The sequence below is a fragment of the Miscanthus floridulus genome, unplaced genomic scaffold, assembly GCF_019320115.1.
Source record: "Miscanthus floridulus cultivar M001 unplaced genomic scaffold, ASM1932011v1 fs_893_2_3, whole genome shotgun sequence".
In the NCBI taxonomy this organism is placed as follows: domain Eukaryota; kingdom Viridiplantae; phylum Streptophyta; class Magnoliopsida; order Poales; family Poaceae; genus Miscanthus; species Miscanthus floridulus.
The window spans coordinates 1-20,918 of record NW_027097415.1 but is presented as its reverse complement, the minus strand read 5'-3'; the positions used below and the strand labels follow the sequence as shown (position 1 = coordinate 20,918).

Below are 20,918 nucleotides of genomic sequence, written 5' to 3'. Positions count from 1 at the left end.
GCCATTCGATGAGGGGTCAAGCAGGACACCTAGAGACCTCACTCCTACAGCTAGACTACTTGATGCTATTATGCAGAGGACCCTACTTCCGAGGATGGGATATCATGAGGGCTTAACTTGCATTCAGTTATGGCTATTGAGCTCTCTGATGCAGCAGACTGTGTTTGATATTTGGGATCTCATACTATCAGAGATGGAGGATACCCTTGTAGAGGGGTTTAGGGGTCATTGTCAGCTGCCTTATGCACATAGGATTACTTTTCTAATTCACAGGGCAGTTACAGTGAGGCCTCCTGAGATGTTGGCAGAGTATTCTAGTGCTACTACCAAGTTCCCTGCATATAACATGACCCAGATGCTCCGTCATAGCAGGCCGAGTGCACCTAGCCAGCCGTGGCGTCTCCCAGAGGTGCCAGAGACTACAGCCCAGTAGGATGAGACTATCAGGGGCATTGCAGTTACAGAGGAGGAGCAGTTAGATGCTCAGCAGGAGGGTATGGTAGAGAGCGACCCCAGTGACAGTTTAGATAATGACTACTAGGATATTCCTTAGATGCCTCCTCAACGACATAACCATGAGGCCGGTAGCTCCAGTTCAGCTCCACCTGCACCGCAGACAGACCCTGCTCTACTTGCTATTCTTGAGCGGATGAGGTAGGATCAGGCTCGCCAGGCCTAGGAGACCATAGCTTCATTTGCACAGTTTTAGGCCAGACAGGACGAGTTCTAGTGACAGCAGCAGGCTATACAACAGCAGCAGGCCATGCATCAATAACAGCTCCTCATATGGTAGCAGTTACTTGGATTTATGCAACATGTAGTTACTGCTATTGGGGCTCCACCACCACAACCTTCACACCAGATCGGCCAGCCTGCCACTACTTCTATGACTCCAGCTTTATAGCCTAGTGGGCTTCAGAGTCAGGGACAGCCAGCAACACAATTTCCTTCACCTATAGAGCAAGTGTCCCAGTAGTTTGCCTCGCCAGTGCTAGCCCCGTAGTTCACACCTCTTCATACGGGCTTCACACCGGCTCAGAGTTCGTTGTTGCTTGTGCCAGATACCCCAGTCTCCAGGAGCCTTGGTGCAACATTTAGTGAGTTAATAGGGCAGCCTACTCCACTAGATCTACATGTCCCTAGTCCTTCCACAGTTGCTCCTATTACCGAGACTACAGAGACGCTCCCTTCTTCAGTTGCATCATCAGAGCCGCCTGCTTCAGTGATACCTGCAGAGTCATAGGCCACACCAGTACCAAATCCAACCCAGACCGCTTCAGTGTCACTTCTAGTGACAGAGGGTCATACAGCTCAGAGCTTAGGATTAGATGATGATGATGCCCAGTTCCAGATCGCTCATCGTACCTCAGCTCCCAACTCGTCCATTGTAGCCCCGCCAACCGACCCTTAGGTTTTGGTGCTTGAGGCCAAAGAGGGAGAGGGATCGAGTATGATAGACTTAGGGGGAGCGATACATTTAGGGGGAGCTTATCCATTATATTTGGCTTTTTATGTGTGCTACACTATTATGCATTCATGTTTACTTTCATGCATCAAACTATATTTATGTGATAGTGATATCTACATGATGTGATATTTATGTGAAATGTGACATGTGTGCTCTCTACTTTGAATTATTTATATGTCATGTCACTTGGTTATGCTCATTTGTTTTGCTTTCGTGTTTTACTCCGATGCAAATGAGCTTTATTTCTTGTACTCATGCTTATTTCATATCTATTGAGTACATCATGTTGGTTTGGGTCATATAAGCTTGCCTAACTCTTTTGTTCTTATTGTCAAAAGCTTATATGAACCAAGCATATTGAAAACCTCATCTCTTTTACATACTCGAGGTTGTATTATCATCAATCACCAAAAAGGGGGAGATTGAAAGCATCTAGCCCCCTAGTTGGGTTTCGGTGATTAATGATAATACAAGATTACTATGACTAACATGTGTTTTGTAGAGGCAATTAAGTTAGGTCATGGTAATGGAAATTGATTGGGCAATCATGGTTGTCATGCCCCTACGATGGAAATCGTTTTGGTTTTCAAAGGATGGACGACAAGGTTAAGGATGGACTAGTTCTAAGTGTCGTTTGGTGTTAAAGAGACACTTAGAGCAGTTTAGGACTTTGTTTTTTCTTTAGCCGTACTATTAAGGGGGTATGGACAGGTAGCTTAACCTAGGTGAGTCTAGTGGGTTAGGTGTGGTGCACACTTGTCAAATCAGCACTAGGTAGCTCCTAAATAGCCCTAAGATCAATTAGAGCAAACTTCATTCACATATGATTATGAGTTGGAAGTGAATGGAGGGTCAAATGTTGATCGGACACTGGTTCCGATGTGACCGGATGCTGGCGTAGAGTCCGGTCAGTTCATTTGATCAAGGTGAAGCCGTTTGGATGCAACCGGATGTTGAGTGAAATGTGACCGGACGCTGGGTGTCAGAGTCCGGTCAACTCCAGTAAGGTTCCAGAGAGGGAGAATTCTCATCGGATGTGTCCGGTCAGTGCTGACCGAGCGCTGGTTAGGTTTCGGCTACTGACCGGACGCTGAGCAGCAAAGTGACCGGACGCTAGGTGTCAGAGTCTAGTCAACATCAGTAAGGTTCCAAAGGGCAGTTTTTGTGACTGGACACGTCCGGTCAGTGCTGACCGGACGCTGGTCAGAGTTCGGTCACAACTTAACTGCTCAGTGGCGGGGAGAACTGACCAGAGCATCCAGTCACCTCGCAGTGGCACATAATGGTTCGTTTTGAATGAGGGGTTATAAATACTTCCTCTATTCACTCAAGGGATCACTTTTGCTCATTTCAATAGCTAAGAAACACCCTTGAGAGTGCCGAGGAGAGCAAGGTCCTAGTGAGGTGATTAAGATTTGAGAATCCAAGAGAGAGGCCTCATTAGTGAAAGCAAGAGTAGCAAAGTGTGCATCCACCCTTCTCATTAGGCTTGTCATGGTCAAGTGAGAGTTTGTGCTTGTTACTCTTGGTGATCGCCATCACCTAGACGGCTTAGTGGTGATTGGGAGTTTGGTGATCATCCGGTGGAGCTTGTGGATGACGCAACTCAAGTTGTGAGTGGTTGTGGGTGATTCACTGCGATGGAGTGTCAAAGAATAAACCCATAGAGAGCACTTGATCCTTGCGTGGATCAAGGGGGGGGCTACACCCTTGCATGGGTGCTCCAACGAGGACTAGTGGGGAGTGGAGACTCTCTGATACCTCGCTAAAACATCAGCACTTTCCTCCTTCTTTCTTTACTTTAAGCATTTACTTTGAGCAATTCAATTCTTGTCTTTACATTCATAGAATTGCCATGCTAGAGTAGGATTGGAACTTAGGTTGCAAAACTTTTGTGCGGTAGAACATTAGAAACACTTTTTAGGCACAAGGGGTGAAGTGGGCTAAGTGTAGGTTTTAATTATTGCAAAGAATTTTAGAATTAGCCCAATTCACCCCCCCCCCCCTCTTGGGCATCTAGATCCTTTCAGCCGCTGCCTCCTTGCCTTTCCCTTCCTTTGGCTTGGTGGCTTGCCGTAGGAAGCGCTTAAGGAGCTCACAGTCCTTGTAGAGGTGTTTGACGGGATAGGCATGGTTGGTGCATGGACTCTCCATGAGCTTATCGAAGTGGTCGGGCTAGCCCTGCTGGGGCTGCTTGCCCGCTCAGTCAGCCACAATGACCAAAGCTAGGTTGGTCGGTCAGCCCTAATCCTTCTTGTTCTTCTTGCCCTTTTGTGTGGAGGGGCACTCGCCTTGGTCCTTGTGCTTGGCCTTGCCCCTGTCCCGACCACTGCTAAAGACCACCCTGACCACCTCCTCACTGGAGGCATGGTTCATGGCGATGTTGAGTAGGTCATGGGTGGTACAGGGCTTCACACAGCCGAGCTTGTGGATCAAAGGACTCGTAGGTTGTCCCAGAGAGGAATGCACTAATGACGTCCACGTTGACGACATCAGGAAGGGAGTGCACTGCTTTGAGAACCTATAGATGTAATCCTGTAGGAACTCATTGGGCTCCTGCTGGTAGCTCTTGAGGTCCCAGGAATTCCTCGGATGGACATATGTCCCCTAAAAATTTTTTACGAAGACCCTCTTGAGATCTGCCTAGTCACAGATGATGTCGGATGGAAGGAATTTGAGCCATGCTCAAACATGCTCCCCCACGTAGATGGGGAGGTACTGGATGATGAAGTAGTCATCATCCACTCCTCTGGCTTGTTAGGCGAGCCGGAAGTCTTCGAGCCATATACCGGGTTCATCTCCCCGGTGTACCTGGCGAGGTTGGTGGGCGGTCAGAAGCGCTATGGGAACAGTGCTTTCTAGATGTGATGACCAAAGGCCCATGGCCTCGGGCCATCCGGGCTAGGGCTTCGATCGTTTAGTCGGCCACCATGCCTAGGGTGCGTGTCCTCGCACTCCTCGATGGGCTAGGGCCCGTGCCGCCTGCTCTCGCCACCATTTGATGGGCGTTATCATCTTGCCTGGCATGGTGTCGATTGTTGATGATGTTGCGAGCGTCATGATTCGGCCCGAGCCGTTCGCGCACAGGTGGTTGGTGTGGAGCAGGCGCCGGGTTGGGCTACAGTGCAGTCGCGGCTTCCTACTCCACGCCCGGCAACTGCTGCGGTGAGTGGACGGAGCGATTCGACTGGTGCGGCCCTAGTCCCTTAGTTGGGCAAGAGGCCACGAGCCAGTGTCGTGACGCGGAGCTCTCCGCCTGCTGAATGGCAGCGGTATCCACCAGCGCCCAGAGGTTCTGGTGGATTGCCTGTTCCTGGGGGTCGGTAGGCTCAGGAAGGCCGCGCAGAAGCATCACCGTAGCAGTGATGTTCTGGCCAGCCCAAGCAAACTAAAGGGGTCATCCCCTTCGTCTGGTATGTTACGCTGGTCCTGACAAGCATGACCTCGAGTGCCGCTTGCTGGGTTATGCACATGTGGCACAGCGTGATGCGCCGAGCGCTCCGGCGCAAGCAGCGGCTGGCTTTGTCACCTTTGCTGTAACTCCTCGCTGTGCTGCTGCGCATGCGCTAGGGCCTACGCACGGGGGTCCGAAGGGTGTGAGTCTGTAGAGACTCTACTACCTCCGGTGGCTGTCTCAGGGCGTCTGCCATAGCGCACTCCCGAGACAGAGGGTGGCCAGATACCATGATGTCACCGATGCTGGAGCCATCACTTTCAACCTCATCATCGACGAGGTCATGGAAGGAGGTGGGAGCATAGCCCGTCGTCCCCATGAACTTGGACGTGAGATGGGGCGGCGTCAGCATCCTTCGGAGTCCCTACGCGCACGCATCCACGAGGGACGCGAAGCCATAGGGGAGCCGATCGCATAGCGGTCGTGGTGGGGACAATGGGATCCCTCCAGAGAGCCGACGGAAGGTGTTAAATAGTGAGTAAAGAACAATATGTACATCACTCATCGTGGGGTTTGAGCCCAGCATGGGCTCGAGGCGAAGTGCGGGTGTCTCGACATTGAGGTCGTCGAGTGGCCCGTTGCAGTCGGTGGAGGGCGCTCCTCCTCCAGTGGGCGTCGGGACAACCGCCTCTTCTCGCGGAGGCGAAGTACGCCGAGCTGGCCAGCGACAAAGTCTAGACTCCTGAAGAGGAAGGTCTGGAGTGGCACGAAGATAGGAGGAGCCCACATCCCAGCAAGTGGGAGCGGGGAAACTCCAGCGAGCCAAAGCAAATCATATCGCTCGAGCCCGCCATGCCGAAGATGGTGGAAAGGTGGGCCATCCGATGAACAAAGATGTGAACACACAACGTCCTCCCCACGGACGGCGCCAACTGTCGGTGCGAAAAGTGACCAACAAGTAAATATTTGTAGTTTTATTGTGCGTTATGATCGGATGTGGCCTAGCACTCAATGGCACATGATTTATACTGGTTCAGGCAACAGGACCTATGTCCAGTTGAGGTCAATCGGTGACTTTATTCCTGAGCCTAGGTGCTCGAAGTTTGCTGTGTGGTTACAAACGAGTAAGGAATGAGAAAGGGGGTGTTAGAGGCCCGGTCGGACTCTGAACCGAGTGGAAGAGAGTGACGGATGCTCAAACATGCGCTAAGTATTGAAACGTATGCTCTGTGTGTCTGAGCTTATCAGCTGTTGAGAGCGTGTAGACTGTGTAGCTGTCGAGTCCTAGAGTTATTGAGCTGTCGAGTCGACCAGTCTTCGGGGGGCTTTTAGGAGAGAGCTCATCCCCTTTTATAGTTGAAGGAGATGGCCTTACAAGTCAGAAAAGAGAGAGAGAGAGTGTGTGTATACGTGTGCTGCCTAGTCTTGTTGCCCACACCATCAGGTACGGGATGGTCGTCGGTGCCCACAATACTGTTTATATTCAGACACATCTGGCAGGCTCTACCATGTTCGCCTGGCATGCCCCGATGGCACCGTCCTGTAGGTGCGCAGGGCATGGTAGGGTACAGTCCTCGGTATTGCGGTTGACTTGAGCGCCTCACCTTATCTGCTCCGCCTGCTCCCCGGGCCCACACCGAGTGGGCGTCCCCGGTCAGTCGTTCCCAGTCAGTCTCGACTGTGTCGGTCGGGAAAGAGCAACGAGCAGAGGTCCGGCATATCCTCGGTCGGAGAAGGGGGTCAGAGTCGGACTGCGGTCCCACCTTGGCCAGGCCTTCCGGTCAGGGACCATATCATTGTCTTAGCCTGTCATTATGTATCTAGGCCGGTCCAGGCGCGTGTTGTCATTGCGCCGCCTACTGGGCTGGGTTTTGCAGGAAAGCGGGTCCATTGGGGACCTTGGGTTTATGAACCCGACACTAAGACTAACTTATTGAATGTAAATGATGTATATAAATACGTAGTCCAACTCATCTATACATCTAATAAGCACAAAAAAAACTTCAAATTACACACCTCAAAGCAAGTTTACTAACAACACACCAACCCATATTGTTGTCTAAACCAGTGCAGTGGAACCCTAATGCACTGCCAACCAAAACCAATCACAAAACAAACACAAAAGTCCAACAACTACAACATGAACCATAATATAATTTACACGAGATTAGCCAAAGCAACTTTCATTAAACCAAAAGAAAACCAGTATTGCACACAACAGTAACCAGAGCAGTATAAAAACATCAACTAAACAAAAAAAACAATAGAGGTGAGGGAGTCATACCTCATGCACGGGACCGATCAAACCTGAAATGCAAATGCAAACTTGATCAAAGACAAATAGAGGATGGGAGGAAGAGAAGAGAAAGAACACAACAACGTGAGCTCACCTTGAGGTCGCCCAGACTGAAGAGAGACAGAAGAGAGGGAGGAAAAAGCAGGTGGGTCGGGGCCTTTATATGGGCCTGTCGCGCCAGCCCACGCTACGTCATGCCAGCTCCGGTCAACCATCGACGCCAGCGTGGCTCCCCTATGTCGTGCCACTGTATGTGACGTGACAGTGTGGTACTGTTGCGCCAAACTTCTTTTTTGGGATTAGTATTAAAATATTGATTAAAAAAATCCCAAAATTCCAACCAACGGCATGGACATCGAAGATGAAATTGGTTGATCCTCCACAGCCTCCTTCTGCATGTGTATGCTGCTGCTCTGCAGAGCTGATCAATTGGTCGGAAATGGTACAGAGTTGATGACCCAGTTAAGCTTTCAGTTGTTTCTCGAGGTGTGCATTCAGCAGAAACGCGCTGCAGTTCACGACGTTTTTTTACAAATGTATGATGTATCGCCCGGAGAAAACAGAGTTTAACAAAAGAACAGGTTGGGAAGCATCCGAACTTAACATGTATGGGATTTTACTTTAACAGAGCTTCATGATTCATAAACTCATACAACATCACAACAGTCGACAGATATACAGTACATACAACAAGTAATGGTCCATAGTGATAACATCTATCCATACGCCGCTCTTATTGGGCGCATATTTACACAAGCGGAAGTATCCAAGCAGACATTAAGGTACTACAACAGCTAGGCGCCATAATCGGCTAATCGCAGTAGGCTTTTATCAAAGGGAAAAAAAACAAAGGTGAGCCTTACGATGTCCTGGGGCAGTGGGATCTCATCACATGCTTATTGCTGTGACAACTTCAGGGTGGTAGTGAAGCATCTCCTGCCACATCATTTCCCTGATAATCTCTGAGCTGATATTTTCATCTATGTCGAGATCGATGGGCACTTGGGCTGGGGGATTTGCACTTGGATCATACAGAGGGGACATGTAAGGGTGCTCGAGAGCCTCGGTGACACTAATCCTTTTGGTGGGGTCGAAGATGAGCATCTTCTGCAATAGATCAATGGCAAGAGGGTGTGCATGTGGGTACATACTTGCAAGGGGAACACCAGGAGTGTAGGGGAGGGACTTAATGTATCTCCGAGCTTTTGGGTTGTCGATGAACTCTAAGTCAGCCTCACTCATGGTGCCGAGAACGTTCACTATGAGCTTGAGCTGATTTAGGCATTCAGTTCCTGGAAATATTGGCTTGCGGCCAAGGAGCTCAGCAAAGATGCACCCAACAGACCAAACGTCTATGGATGTTCCATAGTTGTCACAGCAGAGGAGCAGCTCAGGAGCTCTGTACCAGCGGGTGACGACATATTCAGTCATAAACTGGCCTTTACTACTGTTTGTGCGTGCAAGGCCAAAATCACATATCTTCAGATCACAGTTTGCATTCACCAGCAGGTTTCCAGGTTTTAGGTCTCTGTGGAGGTATTTCTGCTGAATGGAGATATTTCAGTCCTCGGAGCAACTACAATGAAGAAAAAGAGCAGTGCATCAGATTATTAGCGACGACGTAGATAGCAAATATCAAGATGGAATGACAAAAAAAATACAAAGGTTCTCGAAATTAAAATGAAGCTAGACTGCAGAAAGTTAGGTTGAATAAGAAATTCATCAACCTGGTCCTTACTTCATGTTGTGGATAAGCTCTACTTTTCATAGTTTCATGCAGAACTTATTAACTACTGGATAGATTCCTTAAGCCCTATGCAGAACTACTTAGTAACTATTGGATGGACTCTTTGTAAATATGCAAGCTGGCTGAAAGAACTGCTAGCTTTACCAGATGATCCCATTTTTCAATAAAAGCTTGTTTTGTTTGGAACAGGAAGTCTGATCAAATAAGGTGCAAGTTGTCTTACTCAACATATCATTTGGAGTGGGAGATCTGGCTCGAGCAAGTCAGTAAAATAAGCTGTAATATGTAAACATCTAAAGGGAGGGTGTTAAGGAGAGCAAGGTCCTAGTGAGGTGATTGAGATTTGAGAATCCAAGAGAGAGGCCTCATTAGTGAAAGCAAGAGTAGCAAAGTGTGCATCCACCCTTCTCATTAGGCTTGTCGTGGTCAAGTGAGAGTTCGAGCTTGTTACTCTTGGTGATCACCATCACCTAGACGGCTTAGTGGTGATTGAGAGTTTGGTGATCATCCGGTGGAGCTTGTGGATGACCCAACTCAAGTTGTGAGCGGTTGTGGGTGATTCACCGTGACGGAGTGTTGAAGAATCAACTTGTAGAGAGCACTTGATCCTTGCGCTGGTCAAGGGGGAGCTACACCCTTACGCGGGTGCTCCAATGAGGACTAGTGGGGAGTGGCGACTCTCCAATACCTCAGCTTAACATTGCCGCTTTCCTCCTTCTTTCTTTACTTCAAGCATTTACTTTGAGCAATTCAATTCTTGTGTTTACATTCATAGAATTTCCATGCTAGAGTAGGATTGGAACTTAGGTTGCAAAACTTTTGTGTGGTAGAACGTTAGAAACACTTTTTAGGCACAAGGGGTGAAGTGGGCTAAGTGTAGGTTTTAATTATTGCAAAGAATTTTAGAATTAGCCCAATTCACCCCTCTCTTGGGCGTCTTGATCCTTTCAATTGGTATTGGAGCCCCGTGCTCTCGAAATTAGACTTAACTGTCTAGAGAAAGATGTCTCACGGGGATGGTCCTCCTCCTATCTTTGAGAGAGATGATTTTCCATATTGGAAAATTTGCATGGAGGCATATTTAGAAGCTCTAGATGTTGGAATACTTAGAGCCGGCTCACAAGGTTTCCTAAAACCTCAGGATCCCACGCACCTTCAAGGTGATGAAGTGAACTATGAAAATGGAATGCAAAGGCTAGAAACACCATCTTTAGAGGCCTTTGCAAAGATGTATTTAACCGGGTGAGGAACCACAAGGACGTCCATGCACTATGGTCGGACATTTGTGCACTCCATGAGGGAACTAAGAGCGAGCGTGAGGAACGCTATCATCTCGTAATGAAAAAGCTTAATTCTTTTAAGATGCTTCCTAAAGAGAATGTTAATGAAATGTACTCACACTTGAATGTTCTTGTAGAGAAAGTCAATGGGCTTGGACTTAGTCAAATGCAACCATCCGATGTTGTAAGAAAAATCTTGAGTGTCCTCCCATTAATAAATATGGGCATATTATGACCGTGCTTCATCAAGGTGATCTTTCCATGGCTACACCAACTCAAATCTTGGGAAAGATCAACGCTCATAAGATGTACATGCACATCACACCATAAGATGGCTCATCCTTTACCAAGAAGAAAGACAAGGACTTGGCATTCAAGGCTAGCCAAGATAAGGGCAAAGCAAGAATTGAGTATGAGAGCTCAAGTGATGATGAAGTCGATGATGCAAGTCTTGCTCTCATGGTGAGAAAAACCGCCAAGATGCTAAAGAAGCTCAACAAGAATGGCATCAAGTTTGATGGCAAGAAAAAGAAGTTCTTCACTAGCACTAGAAGGAATCCAATCTCTGAGATGGATTGCTACAATTGTGGAGAACTTGGTCATCTAGCTCATCAATGCACCAAGCCCAAGACAGATAAGTACAAGAAAAAGTACAAGGGCAAGAAAGATGACTCAAGTGATGAAGATAATGATGAGAAGAAGAAAAACAAGCCATACAAGAAGAAGGATGGCAAGAAGGACTTCCACAAGAAGAAGAAAAATGGGAAGGCATACATCGTCGGCGATTGGCTCACGGACATTGATTCATCAAGTTGCTCATCTGATGATGATAGTGAGAATGAGAAGGTGGCCGCAATTGTGGTTGACTCCTCATCATCTTCACTGACACCACCGCCATCATCCTCTACACACCTATGCCTTATGGCCAAGGGTGAACGAAAGGTATCAAATGATGATGATAGTAGTAGTGATGATCATGCTAACAATGATGATAGTGATAGTGATAGTGATGATGATGAATTTGAATCACCTTCATATGATGGTCTTGTTAAATTGCTAAATTAATACACTAAGATCATTAGAAAGACTAGAGCTAAGAATGAAAAGCTTGAAATTAAGAATAACTCTCTTTTAGCTAAATGTGACATAGCGAAAAAGGCTAGTGTTGAGCTTAGAGAAGCAAATGATACTATGTCATCCAAACTCAAGGAGCTCAAATCTTCTAAGAGAGAGCTTAAAGAAAAACATGATAAACTTGAGAGAATACATAATGAGCTCATCACTAGCCACAATATGCTAAAAGAAGAATATACAAATCTCAAGATCAATCATGATATTCTTGTTATTGCTCAAGAATTCTTATCCAATGAGCCACATGATGCTACTAACGATGTTGTTAAGATTGATATAGCTACATCATGTGATGATTTAATTGTTGAGAGCATTGAGCAAGGATCTAGTAGCAAAAGCAAGCAAGTGGTTGAAACCGACAACTATGATGAGTATGTCAAGCTCAAGCATGATAATGAAAAGCTCAAGAAAGATCTTGAAGAGCTCAAAACCACCAACACTATAGTGTTAGAAACTCTTGATCATGATGGTGATTTGATTCTTGAGAATGAGAAGCTCAAAGAAGAGAACAAGAGACTCAAGGAAGAGAAAAATAATGATGCACTCAAAGAAGAAAACAAGAAGCTCAAGTTGGAAAAAGAACATCTCCAGATTAGATTGAGCAAGTTCACAAGAGGCAAACATCTTCAAAGTGAGTTACTAATGAATACCGTCATGAAGATGGATAGAAGTGGCATTGGGTACTTGGCAAACCAAGAGAAGAAGGCTCAAGCTCAACAACAACACAAGTCAAAGCCAAAGCCAAAGAGGTGTTTTGAGTGTGGACAAGAAGGTCACTTTGCCCATGAGTGTCAAACTCCACCACCACAATCCTTGCACAAGCATGCTAGACCCTTTGCTTTCAATGCTCATTACATGCTTAGAAAGGACTCTAGTGGAAAGATGAAAGTTATGTTCTCGACCTCCCAACAAGAATAGGCCTAAGAAAATTTGGGTAGCAAAGTCACTTGTTGAGAAAGTGAAGGGCCCTCAATAAGTTTGGGTTCCTAAACAAGCTTGATCTCTTGTGTGTAGGTGAACTACTAGACCGATGGAAGTCATTGGGTAATTGATAGTGGTTGCACACAATATATGACCGGTGATCCTCGTATGTTCACCTCACTAGATGAAGAAGTAGATGGACAAGAAAGAATCACTTTTGGAGATAATTCAAAGGGCAAAGTTAAAGGATTGGGCAAAGTGGCAATATCAAATAATTATTCAATCTCAAATGTGCTATATATTGCTTCATTGAGTTTCAACTTGCTATCCATTGGACAATTGTGTGATCTTGGCTTTCAATGCCTATTTACCGAGAAGGAAGTGGTTGTATCCAAGAAAGATGATGACCCAGTGATATTCAAGGGATTTAGATACAACAACCTATATCTAGTGAACTTCACCTCTAAAGATGCTAACTTGAAGACAAGCCTATTCACCAAAACAACACTTGGGTGGCTATGGCATAGAAGACTTGCTCATGTTGGGATGAGCTCACTCAAGAAGCTAATGAAGAATGAATTGGTGAGAGGGTTGAAGGATGTGAAGTTTGAGAAGGACAAGCTTTGTAATGCATGTCAAGCCAGCAAACAAGTTGCAAACACTCATCCTACAAAAGCTTTCATGTCAACAACAAGAGTGCTAGAGCTCCTTCACATGGACTTATTTGGACCAACAACATACAAGAGTTTAGGAGGAAATCTTTATTGTCTTATGATTATTGATGACTATTCAAGATACACATAGGTGTTCTTCCTTCATGACAAATCTAAAGTTGCATCATGCTTCAAGAAGTTTGCCAAGAGAGCACAAAATGAGTTTGAGGTGAAGCTCAAGAAGATTAGAAGTGATAATGGGAAAGAATTTGACAACACAAACATTGAAGCCTATTGTGATGAAGTTGAGATCAAGCATGAGGTCTCCGCAACATATACTCCTCAACAAAATGGTATAGTTGAGAGAAAGAACCGGATATTAATCATACTAGCAAGAACAATGCTTGATGAGTACAACACACCTCAAGCTCTATGGGCGGAAGCTATCAACACCACATGTTATGCATCTAACCGCCTATTCCTTCAAAAGTTTCTTATTAAGACACCTTATGAGTTGTTCAATGGGAAGAAGCCGGCCGTCTCCTTCTTTAGGGTGTTTGGTTGCAAATGCTACATCTACAAGAAGCGGCAACACCTGGGGAAGTTTCAAAGATGTTGTGATATTGGTTTTCTTGTTGGTTACTCATCAAAGTCCAAAGCATATAGAGTATTTAATCATGCTATCGGCTTGGTTGAAGAAACATATGATGTGGAACTTGATGAATCTAACGGCTCCTAAGGAGCACATGAGAATCTTGATGATGTAGGTGATGAACCATTGAGGGATGCCATGAAGAACATTCTGGTTGGAGACATCAAGCCACAAGATGATGAAGATGATGTACAAGTGATTAATCCACCTTCTTCATCAAGTGTGCCACAAGATGGTGATAAAGATGGGAGAGTAGAAAATAAAGACACTCATGTCTCCCATGATCAAATAGTGGCACAAGCACAAGATGTTGATGCTCCACAACCTCCCCCTCAAGTGGTTGATAGAAGAAATTCACCTCTACTACAAGCTTATCCACAAGATCTCATCATAGGGAGTCCATCAAAGGGTGTAATGACTTGATCTAAAAAACTTGTTTCGTTTATTGAACATCACTCTTTTGTCTCTTGTTTTGAGCCTACCAAGGTAGAAGAAGCTCTTCAAGATCTAGATTGGATAAACACCATGCATGAAGAATTGAACAACTTCACCCTCCATAAAGTTTGGACACTTGAAGAGCGACCACAAGGTGCAAGAGTCATTGGAACAAAGTGGGTGTTCCGCAACAAGCAAGATGATCAAGGCGTTGTTGTAAGGAACAAGGCAAGACTAGTTGTAAAGGGGTTCTCTCAAGTTGAAGGATTGGATTTTGGAGAGACCTTTGCACCGGTTGCAAGACTAGAAGCCATTCGTATCCTTCTTGCATATGCATCACATCATGAAATAAAACTATATCAAATGGTTGCGAAAAGTGCATTTTTAAATGACTTTGTAAATGAACTAGTCTATGTTGATCAACCTTCCGGGTTTGAAGACCCTAGATATCCTAATCATGTTTATAGGTTGTCCAAGACGCTATATGAGCTTAAGCAAGCCCCAAGAGCGTGGTATGAGCGTCTTCGGGATTTCCTCATTGAGAAGGTCGAAACCACACTATTCACTAAGAAGTTTGATGGATATATCTTCATTTGTCAAGTGTATGTTGATGATATCCTATTTGGATCATCAAATAAAGATTCTTGCAAAGAATTTAGTGAATTGATGTCGAAGGAGTTCGAGATGTCAATGATTGGAGAGCTTACATTCTTTCTTGGTTTTCAAGTCAAGAAATGAGAGAAGGGATTTTCATCTCTCAAGAAAAGTATACCAAGGATCTTCTTAAAAGGTTCAATATGGATGAATGTAAGCCAATCAAGACACCAATACCATCTAATGGACATCTCGACCTAGATGAGGGAGGTAAAATGGTTGATCAAACTCTCAACCGCTCTGTGATTGGTAGCTTGTTATATTTAATCGCATCTAGGCCCGACATCATGTTTAGTGTGTGTATGTGTGCTAGATTTCAAGCTAATCCTAAGGAAGCTCATTTGATTGCCGTTAAAAGAATCCTTAGGTATCTTAAGCAAGCATTGGCCTTTGGTATCCCAAAGGAGCTAGATTTAAATTAGTTGGCTATTCCGATTTGGATTATGTCGGTTGCAAAGTTGATAGGAAAAGCACATCCGGAGGGTGCCATTTGCTTGGTAGGTCACTTGTGTCTTGGTCCTCCAAGAAGCAAAATAGTATGACTTTGTCCACCGCCGAAGCGGAATACATTGTCGCGGGTGCTTATTGTGCACAAATACTTTACATGAAGCAAACTTTGCTAGACTATGGTGTAGTTCTAGAAAAAGTACCCCGTTTGTGTGATAATGAGAGTGCGGTAAAGCTTGCTAATAATCCGGTTTAACACTCTCGCACCAAGCACATAGATATCTACCATCGCTTTCTTAGAGATCATGTTGCTAAGAATGATATTTCATTAGAAGGTGTAAGGACTGAGGATCAATTGGTGGATATCTTCACTAAACTACTAGATGAGGCGACATTTTGTTGGTTGAGGAATAAGCTCAATGTGCTTGATTTTAGCAACTTCACAAGAAAATGAGCTTGTGTTGTCCCTTGCATTGCATTGTAATATACAACATGTTTACTTTGTGGTAATGCACTTAGGGCTTGTCTAACATGGTTAAGATAACCATCGTAAAGCGTGTGAAAAAGCTTAACCTTGGATCAAACTTGACAAGCAACTAGAATTACTTTCAAGTATTGCATTGCATATGCATGAAGGTTGTTTTGTCGCTTCTCTTCAATCACCCTTTTATTGCTTATTTTCTTATAATGAATTATAGCTAAGGCAAAATATTTTGAAAATTTTGAGGGTTTGAGAGAGGTCACTCACATTAGTCTCAATTGGTGTTTATTTGGGTCTTATTAAAGTTGGGACTTGATTGGGAACAGGCAGCATGGAGGAACTTTGAAGATCTACTGAAAAAGAGTGACCGGACGCTGCACCAGACTCTGTTGTCCAGCGTCCAGTCAGTTCACAGGAGGTGAACCATTGCTACGAAGGAGTGACTAGACGCTAGAACTGTGTTCTCCCTGCATCTAGTCAGAAGGTGATCCTATGTCCGGTCAAGCGAAGAAGACGAAGACAGGATTGACCAGACTCTGGCTGTGTCCAGTCGTAACTCAAGGGGTTTAGGACCTCTCTGGAGTCGACCAGACTCTGGGTGGCAGCGTCTGGTCATTGCCACCGAAGCATCTGGTCAGTAGATATCGTGCGGGTTCTGAACTCTCTGTTCTGTTTCCTTTTCTATTTCGTCCGAGGGGCACCATATAACCGCCGCGACCTTGACCTAATCCCGTACGCTTGCGTCAATTTTATCATTCCTGAGCCGAGCCACCACGTAGCATTGTGCCTCCCCACTGCTCCCACACCGTCGCAACTCTCTAGTGCTGTCGTGCGCCCACGCCGCTCCCGCATAGCCATGCCAGCACCACCGTCACGCCCTGTGATGCCATGCCCGCACCGAAGTAGCGCTACCACGCCAGCTGCCAAAGCTCGCTCACGCCATGCCCTAGCATCGCCGCACTCGTGTCCTCTGCTTGTGCCGCCACCCCATGCCATCATGCCCACCGTAGCAGCGCCACCTGACCGTGCTTGAGCCACCGTCTTGATCCACCGCCATGCCAGCAACCAGCCCCAATCGACACACCGCATTGCCTCACCGAAATCCTAACCCTAGGCGATTCCCGATGGTTCCCCATTTCGTTCCTCTGCTCTTCGGTTCGTCGGTTCATCAGGTAGCAAGCCCTTGTTTTCAATTTCGTATCTATTCCTTGCTTCTTAGGGTTTCGTATCTCTAGATGTATATTGAAATTATTCATATATCTGATCTATTCTAACATGCAGTGAGTCAGTGTTTTTGAGGTCACTTTGGCAGTTGTCAGTCAACTCAAAGCCAAGCTCACGAGTACGGATCGAGGCCTAGCCTTAGAAGTGACATTTGGCAGTTGTTTCTTGACCAAGGCAGTAGTTCATTCTAGATGGCACGTGTCAAGAATGTTGGAGGTGGTCCTGGTGATGAGGATCTGAGGCCTCCGCCTCACTTGCCTACTGATGTGAAAGGCAAGGCGACGAAGGAGCTTGCGATAAAGAAGAGGAAGTATGCAGATGCTGACACAGAGAGAGTAGCGGTAGTTGCAGTCGTTGCAGAGCGTGCAGAGAGAGGAGGTGCTCATAGTGGTGTTATCATTGCAGATCAGCTTTCACCAGCATAGAGGGCAACCATTGAGCAGGTTGAGCATCGTCATGGTAGTCCAGCTAGGACTGTCATGCTTGAGGGACGGCGTGTTACTATAGATGAGACTTAGCCTCAAGGGGAGCCACAGCAGCAGACATATTAGACATAGGAGGCAGAGTAGATCGAGGAGACAAAGTCGGCATCTTAGCCACAGTTATGTCGCTCTAGTCGCACCCGTACTCAGGTGACACCGAGGCCAGAGACACAGCGAAGGGGTTCTTATCCACCTCCTAGACCATAGGGTCTGCCTCTAGTGACTCATCTGGATTTGAGGGCCGCCACTGCCAAGCAGGTGCAGCAGCTCAGATTTGTGCAGTTTGAGGAGTGGTTCCCGCCTAGGAGGGATGAGCGTGCTTCTGAGGGGTTCTATACACCACTATAGAAGGATTTCTATAATGCATATCTTAACAGTGGGGTTGCATTCAGGTCTCAGAGGGTTTTCTCCATTGAGTCCATTATAGCAATAGCAGGAGAGCAGATTCGCCCTTACCTATCTTACTTGCCAGGGCTGATAGACTTACTCGGACAGACAGGCAGATATGTTCCATCATGGGTTCGAGAGTTCTATGCTACACTTTGGATTGACCCGCAGCATAGATTTATACATTTTGCATTAAGAGGCAGAGACTTCAGGCTGATGAGCTTTAGGGTCAGAGAGATACTCAGGCTTTAGGAGCAACCTATCCAGCTATATGAGGTTTGCTATGGTCAGACAGTGCCTCCTAGACGCTCTCATGGTGGTCTTGTACCTCCTACAGATCTGGTTCATCATTGCTTCACAGAGCCATTCGATGAGGGGTCAAGCAGGACACCTAGAGACCTCACTCCTACAGCTAGACTACTTGATGCTATTATGCAGAGGACCCTACTTCCGAGGATGGGATATCATGAGGGCTTAACTTGCATTCAGTTATGGCTATTGAGCTCTCTGATGCAGCAGACTGTGTTTGATATTTGGGATCTCATACTATCAGAGATGGAGGATACCCTTGTAGAGGGGTTTAGGGGTCATTGTCAGCTGCCTTATGCACATAGGATTACTTTTCTAATTCACAGGGCAGTTACAGTGAGGCCTCCTGAGATGTTGGCAGAGTATTCTAGTGCTACTACCAAGTTCCCTGCATATAACATGACCCAGATGCTCCGTCATAGCAGGCCGAGTGCACCTAGCCAGCCGTGGCGTCTCCCAGAGGTGCCAGAGACTACAGCCCAGTAGGATGAGACTATCAGGGGCATTGCAGTTACAGAGGAGGAGCAGTTAGATGCTCAGCAGGAGGGTATGGTAGAGAGCGACCCCAGTGACAGTTTAGATAATGACTACTAGGATATTCCTTAGATGCCTCCTCAACGACATAACCATGAGGCCGGTAGCTCCAGTTCAGCTCCACCTGCACCGCAGACAGACCCTGCTCTACTTGCTATTCTTGAGCGGATGAGGTAGGATCAGGCTCGCCAGGCCTAGGAGACCATAGCTTCATTTGCACAGTTTTAGGCCAGACAGGACGAGTTCTAGTGACAGCAGCAGGCTATACAACAGCAGCAGGCCATGCATCAATAACAGCTCCTCATATGGTAGCAGTTACTTGGATTTATGCAACATGTAGTTACTGCTATTGGGGCTCCACCACCACAACCTTCACACCAGATCGGCCAGCCTGCCACTACTTCTATGACTCCAGCTTTATAGCCTAGTGGGCTTCAGAGTCAGGGACAGCCAGCAACACAATTTCCTTCACCTATAGAGCAAGTGTCCCAGTAGTTTGCCTCGCCAGTGCTAGCCCCGTAGTTCACACCTCTTCATACGGGCTTCACACCGGCTCAGAGTTCGTTGTTGCTTGTGCCAGATACCCCAGTCTCCAGGAGCCTTGGTGCAACATTTAGTGAGTTAATAGGGCAGCCTACTCCACTAGATCTACATGTCCCTAGTCCTTCCACAGTTGCTCCTATTACCGAGACTACAGAGACGCTCCCTTCTTCAGTTGCATCATCAGAGCCGCCTGCTTCAGTGATACCTGCAGAGTCATAGGCCACACCAGTACCAAATCCAACCCAGACCGCTTCAGTGTCACTTCTAGTGACAGAGGGTCATACAGCTCAGAGCTTAGGATTAGATGATGATGATGCCCAGTTCCAGATCGCTCATCGTACCTCAGCTCCCAACTCGTCCATTGTAGCCCCGCCAACCGACCCTTAGGTTTTGGTGCTTGAGGCCAAAGAGGGAGAGGGATCGAGTATGATAGACTTAGGGGGAGCGATACATTTAGGGGGAGCTTATCCATTATATTTGGCTTTTTATGTGTGCTACACTATTATGCATTCATGTTTACTTTCATGCATCAAACTATATTTATGTGATAGTGATATCTACATGATGTGATATTTATGTGAAATGTGACATGTGTGCTCTCTACTTTGAATTATTTATATGTCATGTCACTTGGTTATGCTCATTTGTTTTGCTTTCGTGTTTTACTCCGATGCAAATGAGCTTTATTTCTTGTACTCATGCTTATTTCATATCTATTGAGTACATCATGTTGGTTTGGGTCATATAAGCTTGCCTAACTCTTTTGTTCTTATTGTCAAAAGCTTATATGAACCAAGCATATTGAAAACCTCATCTCTTTTACATACTCGAGGTTGTATTATCATCAATCACCAAAAAGGGGGAGATTGAAAGCATCTAGCCCCCTAGTTGGGTTTCGGTGATTAATGATAATACAAGATTACTATGACTAACATGTGTTTTGTAGAGGCAATTAAGTTAGGTCATGGTAATGGAAATTGATTGGGCAATCATGGTTGTCATGCCCCTACGATGGAAATCGTTTTGGTTTTCAAAGGATGGACGACAAGGTTAAGGATGGACTAGTTCTAAGTGTCGTTTGGTGTTAAAGAGACACTTAGAGCAGTTTAGGACTTTGTTTTTTCTTTAGCCGTACTATTAAGGGGGTATGGACAGGTAGCTTAACCTAGGTGAGTCTAGTGGGTTAGGTGTGGTGCACACTTGTCAAATCAGCACTAGGTAGCTCCTAAATAGCCCTAAGATCAATTAGAGCAAACTTCATTCACATATGATTATGAGTTGGAAGTGAATGGAGGGTCAAATGTTGATCGGACACTGGTTCCGATGTGACCGGATGCTGGCGTAGAGTCCGGTCAGTTCATTTGATCAAGGTGAAGCCGTTTGGATGCAACCGGATGTTGAGTGAAATGTGACCGGACGCTGGGTGTCAGAGTCCGGTCAACTCCAGTAAGGTTCCAGAGAGGGAGAATTCTCATCGGATGTGTCCGGTCAGTGCTGACCGAGCGCTGGTTAGGTTTCGGCTACTGACCGGACGCTGAGCAGCAAAGTGACCGGACGCTAGGTGTCAGAGTCTAGTCAACATCAGTAAGGTTCCAAAGGGCAGTTTTTGTGACTGGACACGTCCGGTCAGTGCTGACCGGACGCTGGTCAGAGTTCGGTCACAACTTAACTGCTCAGTGGCGGGGAGAACTGACCAGAGCATCCAGTCACCTCGCAGTGGCACATAATGGTTCGTTTTGAATGAGGGGTTATAAATACTTCCTCTATTCACTCAAGGGATCACTTTTGCTCATTTCAATAGCTAAGAAACACCCTTGAGAGTGCCGAGGAGAGCAAGGTCCTAGTGAGGTGATTAAGATTTGAGAATCCAAGAGAGAGGC

The 20,918-nt window shown here is 46.1% G+C and overlaps 1 pseudogene; it reads right to left on the bottom strand.

Annotated features, from left to right (window-relative positions):
* Positions 1-7,747: 7,747 nt before the first annotated feature.
* On the bottom strand, positions 7,748-19,243 carry LOC136533467 (mitogen-activated protein kinase 3-like; annotated as a pseudogene).
* Between the last annotated feature and the right edge of the window lie 1,675 nt (positions 19,244-20,918).